Raw genomic sequence first — 18,723 nt, 5'->3', positions numbered from 1 at the left:
ATACACAACCAAACAGGGATGAATAATTAAGAAAGATTAAGTCGAAAAAATTTAATAAAGTTTTTCTTATGAGACACTGTTTTCGAAAAGGATATCTTTAAACTTTAAACATCGGTAAATGAATAAAACACTAACGCTTTTTTATATATTGTAGTTTCTGTATAATCATTTTTTCTGTTATAGAAAACATTGTGCTATTAGACTATATGTGAAAAATACTCCGTGGCCATAACTTCAAACATATATTCAACATGTAAAAGTTGAATAAAAGTGATTTATGTACATGTATTAAGATATATTGACTTCTAAATTTTAGTGTCAATTACGTTATTTAGCTATATATTAATTATTCGTTTATTTTTTACAAAAGGTGACTGTCAAAGTTATTGTCTTTGGCTTGAATATCTCCAAAGCTCTCAAAAACATTATCATTGATTTCTTGTTCGAATATTTCTAACATTATCTAATTTTGCTAACAATTTCTTCAATATGTTGGCAAAGTGTGTGCATAAATTTTAAATAAACTGACAGATATAATACTATGAAAGATCGAAGTTTTTGGCGATTTATATGGATATATAATACAGTATATAATAAGAGTATAAAATCAGATACTGTAGTAGTTTAATTTGTAGTGGAAATTATTGCAACGTAAAAACAATTGGAAATAAAAAATAAAATTAGGTGGTAGGTATTGATGTTTATACATATATAGATACCTTTTTTTAAATTTTATTACTATGCAAGCAAATTTATATTACACTCACATTACACGTTTATATATCTACTGGAAGATTATATATTTAAATATCACACTAGCAGAGACACTTACATATACACATACATGCGTGACGCGCGCACCCTCCAGCATAAAGTAAAAAATATGTGTACATACTACATACATCGTGAAACTGAATCTATTTTAATTATTTACAGTAATAAGTCACGTACGATGGATAAACGACTATTCGACCATAACGTAAATCCAATTAGTGAATATTGATTTACAATGTGAGTTATTATTTACATATGTCGTATATAAATAAATAAATAAAGTCCCAATATAAATTCGTTGATCAAATTTAGTTGCTCAAAAATAATAAGATTTAATGCCTGATATAATCCTGCATGTACATACATGCAACGTAACATCGGTTTGACATTAGTTTTGATTTTTAGCATTGACACAAATTACATCACGTAAACAATTTTAATAGTTGTACTAATGAAAAATTTGTCAAAACATACTATCTATCTATCTATCTATTAATTACGTTTTGTTATGCGTGATTTGATTTTAAATATCGTATATATTTGCTTAGATATATGGCATATATGTATATATACAATCAGATATTATAACGTTTAAGTATATATTATAACGTGATAAGTATATAGTTACATGGTGCGACACAAGTCTTTTACAAAACTGTGTAATTAAAACGCGTTGAAATTGAAAAATCTAGTTATATGTATGCGTCCTTATTCAGTAGCTGCAATGCAGGTCGCGCGCGTCGTAGGGCAGCGATCGATTTAACGAGCGTGGGTACCGAGGTACATGGTGCTTAATACCCTTGAATACGAAATTTGTAATTCGACCTTCGAGCTGACGGGCTCTCAAAATAGATAATCGAATGCGCCTGTTTATTTTCGGTCGTTCTTAATCATATAAATAGAATGTCATTACTCGATCCAAGGGAAGCGACTCACGGAGGTGCATTTATGTCTCGCGCTAGAATATCATTTCTATACAACCGATCATTTTATCTGTCATACAAACGAACGTGTCGTATTGTGTCGTCAATGATAAAACGAGAAAAGGACCATAAAGGTCCAAAAAGACCTCTTATCAAGAGTATCTTTCCTTTCTCAACGTATATACGTAATAAAATCTAAGTAAGAGAACTTTTCAAACACCCTGTTAAATACATATGTATGTATATTTATTAGACATCTTTATAATTCAAGATCTCTACTTTACGTCTAAAAAATCATTCGTATCGCCACTTTTATGCATAAAATCATTTATCGTTATTCTCTAACAATAACATTTCTCATAAATTTCATTATTTCATCTTTTTACGTACAAGTACTTAGTCCTGTGACAGATACTTATCGAGACTATTTTCATCTGCTATTCTTTGAAAAAAAAGCTCCTCTGCTTTGTCTTCCTCTCGTTATAAGAAAACACGCTCCGAATAAGTTTTCACGATTTGTGTGTTAGCTGAACACGACAGAGGTTGAACACGACAGATCGTTGATAAAGAATTATGAAACGGGGGAAGAAACACCTTGAAAACGTAGGACTTGTGAGGTTCGAGATAATAAATGCCGCCGCATGGAATGTTGAACATTTTCGAACGCTCGCGTGAACACTGAGGTAGAAACCTTGAGACGCTGCAATTGAATAACGCCATGTTGGTTACGCAAGAGACCGTCGCATCGGCAAGATTGCTGTAGCGAAGAATGCGTTATGACTCGCGTTTGTTTTCATACTGTTGCAATCAGAACAGTACCAAGATCGGCATCGAGATGCGCGACATTAGCGTTTCGTTTTTCGCTACTGTATTCAATCGCATCATTGTTTTTACGCTATATTACTCGATTACTCCGTCACACACACACACACACACACACGCACACACACACACACACACACACACACACACACACACACACACACACACACACACACACACACACACAATGGGCATTAAAAAGACGTCTTCGGTATAGCTTGATTAAATCTCACGGGGCGAGCCAATGCTACTCGTTAACTTTTATTCGTTCCACATCTTTCAATCCGTAAATCGTAAAATCTCTATTTGTACAGGAGCTGTACGTATAGTTGAGGTAATTTTTTTATTTCAGTCCTGAAATTTTTAATATGAAAGCATCGATTCTACTAATTAACCTATTAATCTATAGCAAAAAGGTAGTCATAGAATATTTGTACCTCCTTATACTGCTATACGTTTTGTTAACATTAACTCATTAACTCATTAACTCATTAACATTTTCTTCTTCTTAGAGACTATAATATTAACTTTTCTTTTGAGGAAAAAGTGAATACAAAGAATAAAAATTAATTGTAATAAATATGGATACTAATTTGGACATATTTGAGTACCATATAATGTGACGTAATTACATATCCCGTTACTACGTAAATCGACAAGTTCCGATTAATTTTACAATTATATTACCTATCACTGTGATGTCATACAAATTTCATTATATATAGTAATTTATTATAATTATGCACGCACAAACAGGATTTAAATATCATAATTTCGCGTAGTTTGATCCGTGTTTTTTTGAAACAATGTTTACAATGTTGTTTATTGGAAATCAAAATATAGTATATTAATCGTCATGTGCGTGCGTGCGTGCGTGCGTGCGTGTGTGTGTGTGTGTGTGTGTGTGTGTGTGTGTGTGTGTGTGTGTGTAAATAATATACATGCGCGTGCGTGTATATTAAACTTGATTAAAATTGCAAGCATTGAAGCATTATTTCTAGGTATGTTGTATATGTAATATGCATATACCTTATGATATTAACAAGGAATATAGAAGTTTACATTATATATAAGAACTTGCATAAATTTAGGTGTAATATATTTATGCTTAATCGTTTTAATTTTTGACGATTCCTACCTTACCCTTACATCTATTGATTTCAATCCGGTGACTTTTACTTTTATAATACAACAAATACTTGAGCATAATTATTTTAAATACAATTAGAAAAGAAATTTCTTGTTCTAAAAAATTTTTTGTCAGCAACATTAACTGAAAGTGTACACAATGTCCGATTGCCAAGTGACTCTGCCCGGTGTCGAATATCGATTGGACCCTCCAGCAATAATGATAAGGGTTCGAGAGGCAAGACTTGAAGTTTCGACCGAATTGCATGAAAACAGCACCCAATTCTGCTCGATCGTAAAATAAACCGTAATTAACTATAACGAGCAAATTCCAAAGAATTCGCCTGTGATATCCAGGCAATGAAGAGTTTAAAGAAAATAAAGTTCGGAAAAGTTCAACGCGCGTTTACTATGAAGCAAAAAATCGCTGGTATCCTGGGAACATTAAGATATATTTTATGCGAAAACTTATATATTATATTACTTATTTTTATTTGTAATATATACTTATATTTTAAGAATATTATTACATTTTTCAATTAAAAAAAAGTGTATTTAAATAGATATATACTAGCTGGTTACCCGGGCTTCGCCCGGGAGTCGTTTTTCTTAAAACGACTTTATTTAGATTTATGTTTCAATATCCTTATTGTGGACAAACATAAGGAGTGTTCATGGATTAAACATGTCGTAACCAATCTTTTTCTACTCGATCAATTATTTCCAAAAAAATTGGAAAAATTTCTGATACCGGTTTCCAAAAAGATCGATAACGAAATATTATACACTTTATGGCACTCCCCGGGAAATTCTACTCCTGTTTTATATACAATTCTTTAAGATTCAGTCAATTATTTCCCGAAAAATAGAAAAAAATTTGGGTACCGGTTTCCTAAAAGATCGGTAACGAAAAATTATACACTTTATGGCACTCCCCAAGAAATTCTACCCCTGTTTTATATACAATTCTTTAAAATTTGGTCAATTATTTACCGAAAAATTGGAAAAATTTCCGATACCGATTCCCAAAAAGATCGGTAACGAAAAACTATACACTCTATAACACTCCCCGGGAAATTCTACCCCTATTTTATATATTTTTGGTAAAAATTCGGTCGAATAGTTCAAGAGTGTATAAAGAACATACATACATACATACATACATGCATACAGACATTCTATTTTATATATATAGATTGGACTGATTAGCTTAATTCATACATTCTCTTATTCAACTCTTGTCGTTTAAATAGTGTATTCTTGTATATCTATTATTTACCTTTGATGTTACTAATTTTATACATACATATATATATATATATATATATATATGTAATTTATTTATGTCTCTAATCACTTATAATAAGAGAAGAGAAAGGTCAATAAATAAATAATTGGATTTTTCAGAATTTTTTTGTTTGTGGAAATATTCGACAACCTCTCCTGGGTATCCCATATTAGTTGCATTTGTCTCATTTATTAGATTTAACTAATTTCTTTGAGCAAATGCTTTAACAATAAAGTTTTTCTAAGTATCTTCAATTTTCACTTATTCACTCACTATTTCATTCACTCTCTCACTCCCTCTTTCTCTCATTCCTCTCTTCTCATTCTCTCTCTCTCTCTACGTATACATATATCTCTGTGTATATTATGTATAATACATACAATTTTTTACATGACACCTCTGCAATATTTCTGTGTACGGCACAGTATAACATTGCTATAATTTTATATTGCTATTTTTTTATATTGCTTTATTTTACATTGCTATGATTTTATATTGATCTTTAATTTACATGTATGATTCATCATTAATACGTTAATGGTAACTATAATAATTGTGTAATAATCGCGGTACTGGAAAGTGGCTATTATGACTATTATTGGTAGTAATTTACGTAACACGAGCAACAACAATAGTTGAAATGACAATGTTTGATTCAGTTAAGGAAGTGGAGCGTAATATCAGTTGGAGCGCGAAGCTTGTTCGCGATAAATCTGAACCTGGCAATATAAATTCTCGGCTAGTACTCTAGTGGTTGGAGCTGTGATAATTGAAGAGCTTGTTGTAAAATTTAGATAAGTGGATTTTTTCAAAAGTATAAAAGTTAAAATAACTAATTTTGACGTATATAAATTATTTAGTATATACACAAATCTTTCATATTATGTGTGTTGTATACAAAATCTAACAGCTAATGTGAACGCGTGAATTTGTTTTAAGTATAAAGCACTTAATTTATTAGCTTTATTACTGTAAAACTTTATTATTATGCTTTGTCAAAGGTCTCTCTCTCTCTCTCTCTCTCTCTCTCTCTCTCTCTCTCTCTCTCTGTCTGTCTCTCATTACACCGAATTAAACTGTGCAAGCACCTACTGCCGTTTCCACTGCGAGTGCGGTTAGTCTCTGCTTTAATAGTGCCTTTCTTTGATTATTGTTGCTCTGTTTTCACGGATATCTCGGGTGAGCAAAACTTGAGGCTTCAACGGGCTTTCAATGCCTGCGTCTGCTTTATATATCAGGCGAGATGGGATGAGCATATCACCCCATATTTCAACAAGCTTGGGTGGCTAAAGTTGAGTTCACGACGAGATTATTTTATTGGCAATCTGACTTTTACCCTTCTGTGTTCTAAGGTCCCTAGCGTCTTATACAGCAGATTTGAATTTAGATGTGACAGGACTCAGCGAGATACTAGGGCACAAAACGACACCTTATCTTTGCTTTTATGTCGAACTGAATTTTATAAAAGGTCATTCAGGTATCATTCGGCCAAACTTTGGAATAGCCTACTGTATAACATACGTAATTCTGAGTCACTAAATGCTTTCAAGAGAATGCTATACGACTATTTGCTAAGAGCGAAATCATGAGTCCATACATACACACTCACTCACACACACGCGTACACAGGCACTGACACACGTATGCTGGCTTACACATGTATACTGCATAAAACATAGGGGCGTTGATTTTTTCGATCCTAAATTACTTTGTGTTATCTTTAGTTTAGTTTAGTTTACTTGTATATTTTGTATTATAATTTTTGCGCTTGAGAGGATCCTATCCTGGAGCGCGTAATAAATTGCGATACTATATCTCTCTCTCTCTCTCTCTCTCTCTCTCTCTCTCTCTCTCTCTCTCTCTCTCTCTCTCTCTCTCTCTCTCTCTCTCTCTCTCTCTCTCTCTCTCTCTCTCTCTCTCTCTCTCTCTCTCTCTCTCTCTCTCTCTCTCTCTCTCTCTCTCTCTCTGCGCGCGCGCGCGCGCGTGTGTGTGTGTGTGTGTGTGTGTGTATTGTTTATTAAAAACAATAAACAGTAAAGAAAATACAAAAGTATACAAATTGATCGAATTAAACATTCTTAGGACAATGAATTAATTAAATTACTCATTATTAGAATCCTAATTACTCCTAATTATATACTTTATCCATGGAATTGAACTCGATTGATACCATTTGATTCATATCCTTTCCCTTGAACGCGCAATAAATGGATAATATAAAGCTGTGATATTTACGCTTTCCTCCGAAGAAAGCATTTCTTCCGTCGAAAAATTACATAGTCTGTAAATTTCCGTTGCTATTGCATCTTGATACATAATAATTAAAGTAAAAGCTAAACGCTATTTTATTCGGCATCCTTGTACGAATTACAAGATAAAACATACAGCAACGAAAGTTAACGTAAGTCAAGCCTTTACGTTCAATATCGCGTCGAGATTACCTCGATAAGAGCGCTTATTGCCTTCTGCATTATATCACGTCATAGTGTAAATCCATTTATAACAAATCTTGCGCATTCTACCGCGACCACAGCCATAAGACAATAAATATTGATGCCGAGCAAGTTCTTTTGCTATTACGACTCTGATGAAATATGTGTATTGCCATTTCTATGACTTATCGCTCATATGTTAACGACTATTTCGTAGCTCGTTTACTATATCTTATCGTCTTTAACTAACGTTTGACCTTGAAAATTATAGTTACGACTTACTTTATGCTTTGATAAACTTATATGTAGACAAATATTCAAACAGCAAATATTGAGTTTACAAGCAATTATTATATATTATATTGCAGATTTTATACATCTTACTCTCAATCAAAATTCAATACATATTTAAGTATAGAGAAATAACAGAATTTCTTTCTTATAATTTTAATGTGCATAGCGATTATTTTTTTTAAAACATATGTTACAATTTACTTTGTTGCACTTTATTTTACATTAATATAAGTTGCGCTAAATAATTACACTAATAAAAACGTGATAGTCCACTGTGAAATTAAAGTTTGATCGCATTGAAAGATTCACGAATTAAATCTTTGATTTGACTCGTTAGATCAAATTATTGATTCGATTTAAATTGATAAATAAGTTCTCTCTATTTTTTAAGCTTAAAAAGAAAAAATATGGATAATCGATTTGACTTTATAAAAATTATTTTAAATTACGTAAAGAGATATAAATATAAGATTATAAAAATAAGCTTAAGAAAGCGAAAAATATGTAAATTTTTAGATTAGCAACACTCACGGGAGTCAATTTTAAATTTGAGAACATAAAACATTTAACTCAGCTTTGATCAAGTAAAACACGTTGTTGCAAGATTACAATTATAGCAGACCATGGACTGCGTTTTGCTCATTTCTCGTACTATTATATGTAATTAATTTGAAAATCGGAAAAATTTGTTTCTCAAAATGAGATTATCAATGTAATTTCTTGATGTCGTGATATTTAGCAAAAACTTTGAGATTAAATTATTAAATTGCAACGTCGATTTGAGAGATTTTGAGAAGTAGCGCAGTTAGGAAGATTTATATGCTTTCTTGACACAAGGATAAAATGACCGTCTCACATGACGATTTAAGAATGTGTGAGGAGGATCTAAATATTCTTCTCAAGTGAATAATAGCCAATCGAATAGTGTTGGTTATATCAAACGAGCAATCCTGCAGTCGTTGCAGCGTAATGTCCTCATGTCTAGTGTCATCATGGATTTATTAACAATAAGTTCCGAGCATAGTGCATAATTTGTGAAATAGATTATTTATATAATTTAATGTTGCGCAAATTTGATATTGGATTTTTGTCCGATTTACACTAATATACAGCCTATACAGCCCTTACTGCCTTTAGTCTTTAGTATTACCTAGTCATTGTCTAATTCTCTAGATTGATGGATATTGATAGATAGCAATTGAATTAACGAAAACGCAATGCTGTCAAAAAAATTGTTCAATCAAATATCATGACTATTAACAAGTTACATTTAGAATTTAAAAAAATTTTGCAGAATAACTGAGAACGTTAAAATAAATATAAGTTGTAATAAAATGTTTTTCTCTCGATATAAAATTGGAACGCGTGCGATAATCGACATATTATACTAATCTTATAGATTAGTCTAAATGCTATATACATAGATTTTTAGTCAATAGTATACAATTACAATAGTCAATAGTATACATATAATAACGAGTTATATTTTAATTTTTTAAATAAATTAAATGCTGCGAGTTGCGTATAGTGCATGCGTATATTTGAAGAAAAGCGGGACAAATGTTGAAAAAATTAAGTCCTGAATTAAAAATTTTGTCCACATTACCAAAAATTTTACTGAACATTAAGGTAGATTAGCGATTAATAATAAAGCAGATAATAAAATGAATATGTTGTAGTACAATTTTGTAACGACTCAGCGTGCAGAAACTGGGAATGGTTTGCCATTATGGATGCGCTGTATACTCTAGCACAATGCCATTGCTAATTGGTCGACCGTCATTCTCGGTGCTCGGCACACGGTGCTCAGATTAATTGCAGAGAATCTGTTACGTGTACATGCATTCGTCAATCGAGATGCGTTTCGTGCGGCTACTACGTGCTATGTGCGATTACGTACGAACATTACAATATACCTACGATACAAATATACAGACTTGTATAGCCGTTAAATAAAATTCTTAATGTCTATTTAGATATACTTTCACGTCTTAACTTCGCATCTCGAGTGAAAAATTTGTACATTGACAACAAGAATCTGTGTTTAATAGCAATTGAAATATGTCATCTCTAAATTTATATGAAATGCAAAATAATATCAAGATATGAAAAATCTGAGTAAAATAGTGAAAATGATATGATAAAAGTCATTATTTCAAAACATTTACATTTCAAGATATATCTTAACATATTGCTATAGTAAATACAAGCAAGTATTATATATATTTACTAGCCTTTATTTATATACTTTTATTATATAGCAATATGTTAAGATACCTTAAAGTGTAAATGTTTTGAAATATTATATATATATATATATATACCACCTTTTTTAAGCAGAAATTATCGTTAGAGTGATTTTGCTCACTCACATTTTCAAATCTCGATAAAATTTCATTATTTGGACATAGGCCATGCGTCATTATAAGAATATCGCGAGTATCTTTAAATGCTTGTCTTTAATGATCGTATTTTAATAGAATTTTGGCAGCCGCTGCGCAGACAATTGTCATATTTTAAAATAACTTCAAGAAATCTCATCGTTTCAGCGTACAGCGTAATCAGAGAGTAGCATGTTTCTTCGTCCTTAAAAATATTATTCACTGTTATACAAGTTGATGCCATAATCCATGTGTATATTTATAGATAAAGTTGAAGTTATAATCTTTCAATTTTATATTATAACAAATCTCTGCTTACAGTTACAATCCACATTGCAAGCTTATTATCATAAACACATAAATTTAAAAAATTAAATGGTTTTTAGAAAGAGGTGCATTACAAATTATTGAAGAAATATGTTTTCTTTGCTTGCTTATACTTTTGCATACACTTAACATAAGTTAATAGAGGTTTGACGCTGCTCGTATCATTTTCCACCGGACGCCGGACTCTAAATTCAACTCAAAGTCTAAAAAATTTTTTACGTAATAACAGACATGCAACCTCCCATTAGAAAGTCATTATTAGCATCCAATCTTATGTCGACAATCAAATTACACCGTGTGCATCCAATAAAAAAAATACCGAACGTAACTGCATTAACGCAATAAAGGATTTAGAATATACGATCCGAATTACAATAGACGCATGCAAGCGTTTATTATTACTTTCGAGGCAAAGTTAAGCACATTGCTTCTCTTAACATTGTGCATCTCGCTCAACTTACGCAGCAGGTTACGCATCGTAATACATAATCCCGCTGGGTTAGGTTAGTATGCATACGAGAAGCAAGTCGCAAAGTCGTGTTGAAGCTAGCTTATGTGATCACTTGTAGATGCGGAAGCGGCCTTAAGCGGCTCGCAGATTATCATCGCGTCTCGTTATGCGAAAATAATGGCGTTTTATTGTCGTTTGTTATCGCAGCATAATTTACCGTCGGGCATTATAAATTCCTAACTTTAAATTATTCTCACATCTAAGAATCTAAGAATCCGCAAAAAGCAAGAATAATCGAGTGAGGCCTCTTAAGAAATTATATGATTACTTATCGGTGATTATTCAATCAACGAATTCAGCTTTTATTCAAAAGCCAACACGGAAAAAAAAGGATTTGCTACTATAGGGACAACTAACATTTTTTGTTGCGAGAGCTCTTTTTGCTATTATTGCAAAATTAATTAGCTCTCGCAGCAAAAAATGTTAGTTGTCCCATATTTAACAAATAGATTTGCTATTCTAGCAAATCTTTTTTTCCGTGAAGCTTTATTATTATTCTTACAGGATATTTAGAAAATGACAGAACAATTAACAGTTATTATAATTTAAAGTTTGTTTTGCAAGTTTGCTTTTCAAGTTTATTCTCTCAATATTTTTTTATTTAAAGCTCTTGTAGTTTTAAATCTACCATTAAAAGCAAACAATTTTTCCATCATTTGATGTAAAAAGTATTTTAAAAAATTTTATTTTAAAGAAACGAAAAAAGAGAAAATTTTGCAGCAAGAATATTTTTACTGGTATCTTTGAAAACGGGAAGAGATGTCTGTGTGCAGCAAGACAGATATGGATAGATGCGACACACACACACACACACACACACACTATATATATATATATATATATATATATATTTATATATAGAAAAATATAAATTTGGATATATACTACGCAGAGTTCGATAAACCATCCTGCTGATTAATTACGTTTTTTTTATTCCGGATTTTTTATATGTTTACTGAACCCCCTCCCCCACATGCAAAAAGGGACTCAATAAGTTATCAAAAATATAAGCTACAAATTTTAATTAAAAGATTATTTTTCTTGAACGTAATATGACCATAAAATAAATGTTACTTGTTGTGACGTTGTCGCAATGAAATACACCGTACATAAAGAAAACTTCTCTTTTAGAAGAAAAGAAAAAAATACGTGTAATATGTTGTGCGGTGACATACCTTTTTAAGCATCTTTTAATTATCGCTAAAACGACTATTCTGGAGAAATAGTTTTAACACGCAAAAACTGCATATGGGTCATCATTAATAAGCATTACTCTCTCCATTATTGGGTATTTTTTCCAACTTAATCGCTCTCTCTCTCTCTCACTCTCTCTCTCTCTCTCTCTCTCTCTCTCTCTCTCTCTCTCTCTCTCTCTCTCTCTCTCTCTCTCTCTCTCTCTCTCTCTCTCTCTCTCTCTCTCTCTCTCTCTCTCTCTCTCTCTCTATTTTAAAAGTAGCTATTTTAAAATTTTCTAAACGATTACGTCGTCATGTCATTTGGAAGCATCCTGTGTATTTTCTCAATCTCAACTTTTAACCTTGTCAAAGCTCGCGTCCGTAATCCCTGACTGATACGCGGCACGAAGGTGACTGTAATAACGCTATCAAAAGTCTCGTGGAATCGGATGGAATTGAATTTCATATCGTAGAAAACGACGAGCCGCAAGAGAGCTACTCTTTCCTCCAGAGTCCAATCTGGAAAATCAACGAGGAAGAGTAGTTACATCGCGGAAAGGGGACGGAATGAAAAGCTGATACGCGAATAAGTTTTTCATGTGTCACGCAACGAATTACGATACCCTTGCGAGAAGAAGCACATGTGTACCTGATTTACAATAGTCATAAATATTTTTGGAAAATTGATGATTTTCGAACGATTTTTCTGATTATTCTCATGTTCTAAACTATTTTTATTACCTTGATTGCAATTACGTATTTTTGTATACAACTTATCTGTATGACATCTCTCAATATATGCAACATCAAGAAAAAGAATGTTACATGGTGTCTTTTTGAAAATGTAATCTCGATATTACTCTTATTGTTTGTGTTGTTTATAGGATATAAAACAATTCACTTAAAAGAATGAGAGTTTTCCATAGTGTTATCTGATTCTTAATTCTAATATCTCTCCCTATTAATTACTTATACAATAGTTAATAGTAAATGTTATGCTGTAATTTATCAATAATAACGGTTCTTTTATTTACGGTTTCGTGAAATAAACGATTTTTCAATATCTAAGATATTATGGAAAATAAATTTATTTTTTTCAATTAGGATCGTAAGTCATGGTGTAATGATAGAAATATACAATCGCTATTTCGTCGAGCGAAAAACTAATAACAAAGGACTTTTGCTCTAACATTTTAGAGAACAATGGATCACTGCTCTTTGGTTCTTTGCTATCGTCTAGTATAGAGTCGATAAGATTGATCGCAATAGCGTCTATCGAACCTCGCACCAACAAAAATAAGAGAAGTCGTAATTTAGACATGAATTTGATTATAAAATTTAATCTAATGTCATTGCTTGTAATTTCTTAAGTTTTTCCACGTAAAATTTATCACTCTGATTTACAACAAATTTCACTCTGATATATTGTATTTATTTTAATTACTCGACAAGCACATGGTTATACTATAATAAGTAACAAAAGTAATTGGAGTAACAGGAGTAAACTTTAATGGTGTAATTATCAAAAGAATATAAATTTTCATTAATACAAATATATTATACGATGTAGCCACGCATGATGGGCAATAAGATATGTTAAAATCGAATCTATGTGCGTCTCGTTGTGTACTATATCTTGCAGTGACTAATAACTGCGTTTAGTATACTAAAGCATTCCTCTCAAGCGCAATATTCCGCTTTGTACCCCATTACACTCGTTGGTAATTAAATTCCCCGTAAGCTTTAATGTAGGTAGTAGGGAGAATTTATGAGAATTTCTTATGTGTGTGTGTGTTTGTTTCTTTTTAAAATTGACTTTAAGAACGCGAAATGCTCAAGCCGTTAAACATTTATAATTATTATTAAGTTACTGTGTAAAGGAAAAATCTTTTTCCAATTAGATGCTGCTATTCTTTTGCCTTAAATTAATTGGCAGATATTACTAATGTCCACCATTTTTTATTTCCACTTCGCAATGTTAATTAATTAACTATTTACTAAAGAGCATATAATTTATCAGAAATTGTTTTACTACGTCACAATCCCGTTATCTATCATTCTACAACTAGTACAATTATTCGATAACGGTGCAACTTTGAGACTTGTGGTGTACAATCGATAGTTATACTTATTACATGGTTAAAAGTTTATTATTGTCAAGGCTACAACTATTATCTTTACTTATTCTTCATCAATGTGTTAAAAAAATATAAAAGATTATTTTATAAATTCTTATTAATATTATTCTTTATGTATAAATTTTCTCATTTTACCTACTAAAATTCAACCGTCTATTACAATTCAAAAGAGCATTGTAGCAAGAATGATGTTTTAGCTTATTTCTTTTTTTTTAACTCTAATTCCACAGAACTGTTACACGTTTAATGCATTGTAAATGTAATTTGACAAAAAAAATTTTTAAATGTAGATAAATAATAATGTCAAATTGTCTAATATTGAAAAATATGTGACTTTTGGAACATATTTTTAACGTATATACACATACAAATAATTACAACGTACTAAATATTTATTTTATAATGCATTTCTGATGCAAAAATTAACATTTTAATGCAAAATGCAATTTATATCAAATACATGTAACGAAAACTTGAATTTATATCCATTTATAGGTTATGTAAATGGAAACAAATAGAATATGATTTTATGCTAATACTTTATACAGCTTATTATACGCACTTTTCCGAAATGTAAACTAGTTCATCGATCAAGTTTATTGAAACTGTTTAATGAGGTGCATAATAAATATTTGACGGAATGTGGAGGCGCAAAGTACTATTATTTCGACCAAGAATTTCTTGGAGCACAAACAGGGATAGAATATATAACATTGCTGCTGTAACTGATACGCGACAGGTGCTTGCTGTTTCGAAATTGCACTTGTAAATATACTTGATCCATATTATAATGTGTGTGTGTGTGTGTGTGTGTGTGTGTGTGTGTGTGTGTGTGTGTGTGTGAGATAGAGATAGAGAGAGAGAGAGAGAGATTAGCGTTAAATTTTTCTTAATATAATATATACATATATGTATATGTATATGTATATGTATATGTATATGTATATGTATATGTATATGTATATGTATATGTATATGTATACATAAAGAATCTTATACAAACATTTAATATTGTAATAAAAGTTACACTTTTTCGTTATTTGTATGAAATTCGGCTATTATTCCTATTTTTACGCCTCTTCTCTCGTTTCAATAAACGTAAAAATTTGATTGACTCAAGTAATTTTGCTATACATAGATATAACATTTATAATGCACGTTGGCAATATTTTGTATCGAAAATCGCAAACGAAATGTAGCGCAGGAGCACGCGGACAAATAGCCGCAAATACTTATTTCTCATGTCACGCAAAGCAATACCGTGCGACACGATAGGATCTCATTTTGCTAAATATAATTTTCTCGCTTCGCGTACGTGTATATGCGACCTCGCTAAGCTAGTAAACAAAATCTGTTTGTCGACACGACAGTGAACCAACGTACAAATGTACATAAAAATCTGTTAATAGTCTTGTAATGCGTGCCACTTGTATATCTTTGGAGCAAATTTATTATTAGCGAGATATAATAGTGATATAATAGTCAATTATAAAGTTTTTTGTTTTAAATATTTCTGTGTAATTTTGATTAATTAATGTACACAGTAAAAACTTTTGTGTATTTTTGTTAAAAAAGATCCTTGTTAAAATTTTTGTGTTAAAAATGTAACATGCTTATGTGTTAATTTAACTAATTTTGATTATGTTATCTGATTTATTTGTGTTAAATTTATATTTAAGTAAATCAAATGTTAAAATAACACATTTTATATTTAATCATAAGATTAACATAAAAATAATATAGTTTTGTTAAAAAAATATCCTTTTTATTTATATTTAACGTTATACAGATGTCTATTGTACATACAAAAATGTTAAATTAACATGTTTTTAATTTATATTTAACATTATACAGATGTTTGTTGCATAAAATTTTCGTTCACATATCATCAAACTTTTCTTTATTTTGTGTTAAATTATGGACATAATATTTGTGTCATAATTTGACATATTCACATTACTAATATATAAATGTATAATTTTTAAGTTTATGATATATTGTCTTGATCATCAATTTCTAAAGCCTCCAAGTTTTTATTAGTAACGAAAACCTGTTTGCGTTAACTGATTTCAGAATAGTGTCAAGATTGTCAAGCTATAAGATTCGTATCACTTAACTCTCATTGCAGCTTTGCTGCACCGTAACGATGTTTGCAAGAAACATATTGTTTACTTTTTAATGTTATATTATTATGCAGTTTATAATGCAAGGATTATAAAACGTAAATATAGAACGATAATAATACAAGTATAATTTTATCGTTACATCTCATATGTCTCATATATCAGAATTGAGACGAATAATCAAATTTATAATTCAGATGTGTAAAATGGCATGATTTTTTCGATACGTAGAATTTCTTCACCTGGAATGGAGAAGAACGTGCATAGCACTAGAGATATCGAGTTTTGTCGTAATCACGAAATAACATTGTCATATACATATAACGTCATAGAAAACTCACATAAATTTTGCGGGCCTCCACTTGCAATCCTTCGGAATTTCCTATAGAATCGCTTCTGTCAAGTGCCGAGCACCTGACGTTCTCACAGGACTTCCTCGTACTTGTCGGCATTCGCGCACGTGCATCGTAGGCGTTATCACGACTACTGAATCACTCCATTATCGTGGCGCGTTGCTCACCGAGTCGCATATCGACAGAACATACTTCCTTTTACGCGAGTGAGTCGTCCAGTCCTGGACCGCACAACCCTCGAGAAACATCTCTGGATGCGTCGATCTTTGAGGCTGTCTCACGCTCTCCTCGATCGTTTCACGCTCCTCGATCTTCTCGTCTCCTTTTCCTCGCGGAGAACCTTGATATTCCTCGACGACGACGAGAAACACTCGTTACACCCTCATAGATATCTCAAGCGTTTTGGATCAGGCTTAAACGGAAATCGACGTGTTCGGGAGGGGGAGAGAGAGAGAGAGAGCTCGTTTCCGCGTTCGAGTTTAAGCTCGGCACGAGGGCGAGGGTGAAGGCGATCGTCGATCGTACATTCTAACGTCCTTACTCCATGGTCACAATTCCTCTTCGAATGAGTCCGCGGCACATTCCTTCACTCGACACTCGTTTGCTCGCGCGTAAGAGCGATTCATTACGCTCTTGCCGTGTTTCTGAACGAGCTCGCATCGGTCGCATTCGCAATGTGAGAAAATTGAAAAGATCCGCTACGCTAGTCCAAGCTGCCCCGACGAATCGGCGCAAGCTCCGAACCTGGAGCTTCGAACCTCTAAGTCGATTTTGCGATTATCTCTCTCTCCCGCCCTCACCGCTCTTTCTCTTTTTCTCTCTCCCTTTCTCCATAGAGATATGTTAAACCCACCCTGATAATCCTGATTCGCAAATTCGCTTTCCCTCAGCCGGCGAGTCGAGTAGAAATCTCGTCGCCTCTCTCTAAGAAAACCGTATATTATCTTTCTTAAAGAACGATGGCTCGATCGCGCAATGAGACGAGAGACCCAGAGAAGAAAAGAGAGATGAAGGAAAAAGAGAGAAAGAGAGAGAGAGAGAGAGAGAGAGAGAGAGAATAAAGGAGAGAACGTGCAATAGGACGTGCGATATAGGAAGGGCTAAGGAGAGATGGTCAAGTAGAGATAAAAGGAAGGAAAAAGAGAGGAGAAGCAGAGACGAACGAAGGAGAGAAAGAGGCACCTCGGAGCACCTCGGAGCACACGCGTACTCAGCAAAGCTCGCAGCGTGGCGGGTCGACCGCGACTGAATCGTTGTCGACTCGACTGCTGCTGGGGTCGAGCTTGAATGAGCGAGCGTACCTCGGGCTCGTGAGTGGGAGAAAGAGGGAGACAAACGCCAGGCAAAAGGGACGAGGATAGAGGGGTGTAGATGTATAGCGTCGAGGAAAAGCTTGAGCCACGACCCATACTAGTATGCTACCAGCGAAATTTTCAAAGACTCGTGCTTGCAATCTTTAGAGGGGGATTCACGCTTTTCGGAGCGATGACTTTAAAGCTGCCCCAAGACACCTTCTTCTACGTCGTATTCATAATCGAGCCTCTGTACGATTTGATCGAAATATTAATGCGGACGACTTGACTTGCGTGTATCGCATACGCATATGTTATATTTTTAATATTATTTAATTAAATACTCTCTTCTTCTCTCAAATACAGCTTTCTTCTAACGGCCTTTTGTCTTCTGGTATTTAATATTATTATAATAATTTAGTACAATAACGTACGATAACGACACTCGATCGACAGAGTTTACTATCCTACAATACATTTACGTATTTGATAGATGACACGTCGATGTTTCTATTTATAATACAAGTCGAGAGCCTTTGAGAATGTATAATTATGTGAGACAAAGATGTGAAGCGTGATGTACGCAGAAATAAAAAGCCTAAGTGTAAAACAACTAAATAAAATAATTTTTACTTACACACATTATCATGCGATTAGCAGAAGCAAGTTACTTGTTAAAATCGAAAATGGCTTCTAATTCAAGCAAGACCGATTTTTTTAAATTAATGCGAATCGAGCATCTCCCTTCCTCTCTCTCTCTCT

The 18,723-nt window shown here is 32.7% G+C and overlaps 1 protein-coding gene across 7 annotated transcripts in view; it reads right to left on the bottom strand.

Moving 5' to 3' along the window:
* LOC139785018 (octopamine receptor beta-2R-like) overlaps positions 1-17,928 on the bottom strand; it is a 29,621-nt gene extending 11,693 nt beyond the window's left edge. For 3 of the 7 annotated variants that reach the window (XM_071724189.1, XM_071724190.1, XM_071724191.1), the window contains exon 1: positions 16,658-17,928. The gene's annotated coding sequence lies outside the window, so the exon portion shown is untranslated. The remainder of the gene's footprint in view (positions 1-16,657) is intronic. The other 4 variants (XM_071724186.1, XM_071724188.1, XM_071724185.1 and 1 more) reach the window with 4 other exon arrangements.
* Positions 17,929-18,723: the final 795 nt, after the last annotated feature.

Source organism: Temnothorax nylanderi, unplaced genomic scaffold (assembly GCF_030848795.1).
Source record: "Temnothorax nylanderi isolate EJ_2023f unplaced genomic scaffold, tnyl_v1.0 TNYL_tig0724_pilon, whole genome shotgun sequence".
Lineage (NCBI taxonomy): Eukaryota > Metazoa > Arthropoda > Insecta > Hymenoptera > Formicidae > Temnothorax > Temnothorax nylanderi.
Note: the sequence above shows the minus strand (reverse complement) of the source record. Positions and strands in the feature narration are given on the sequence as shown.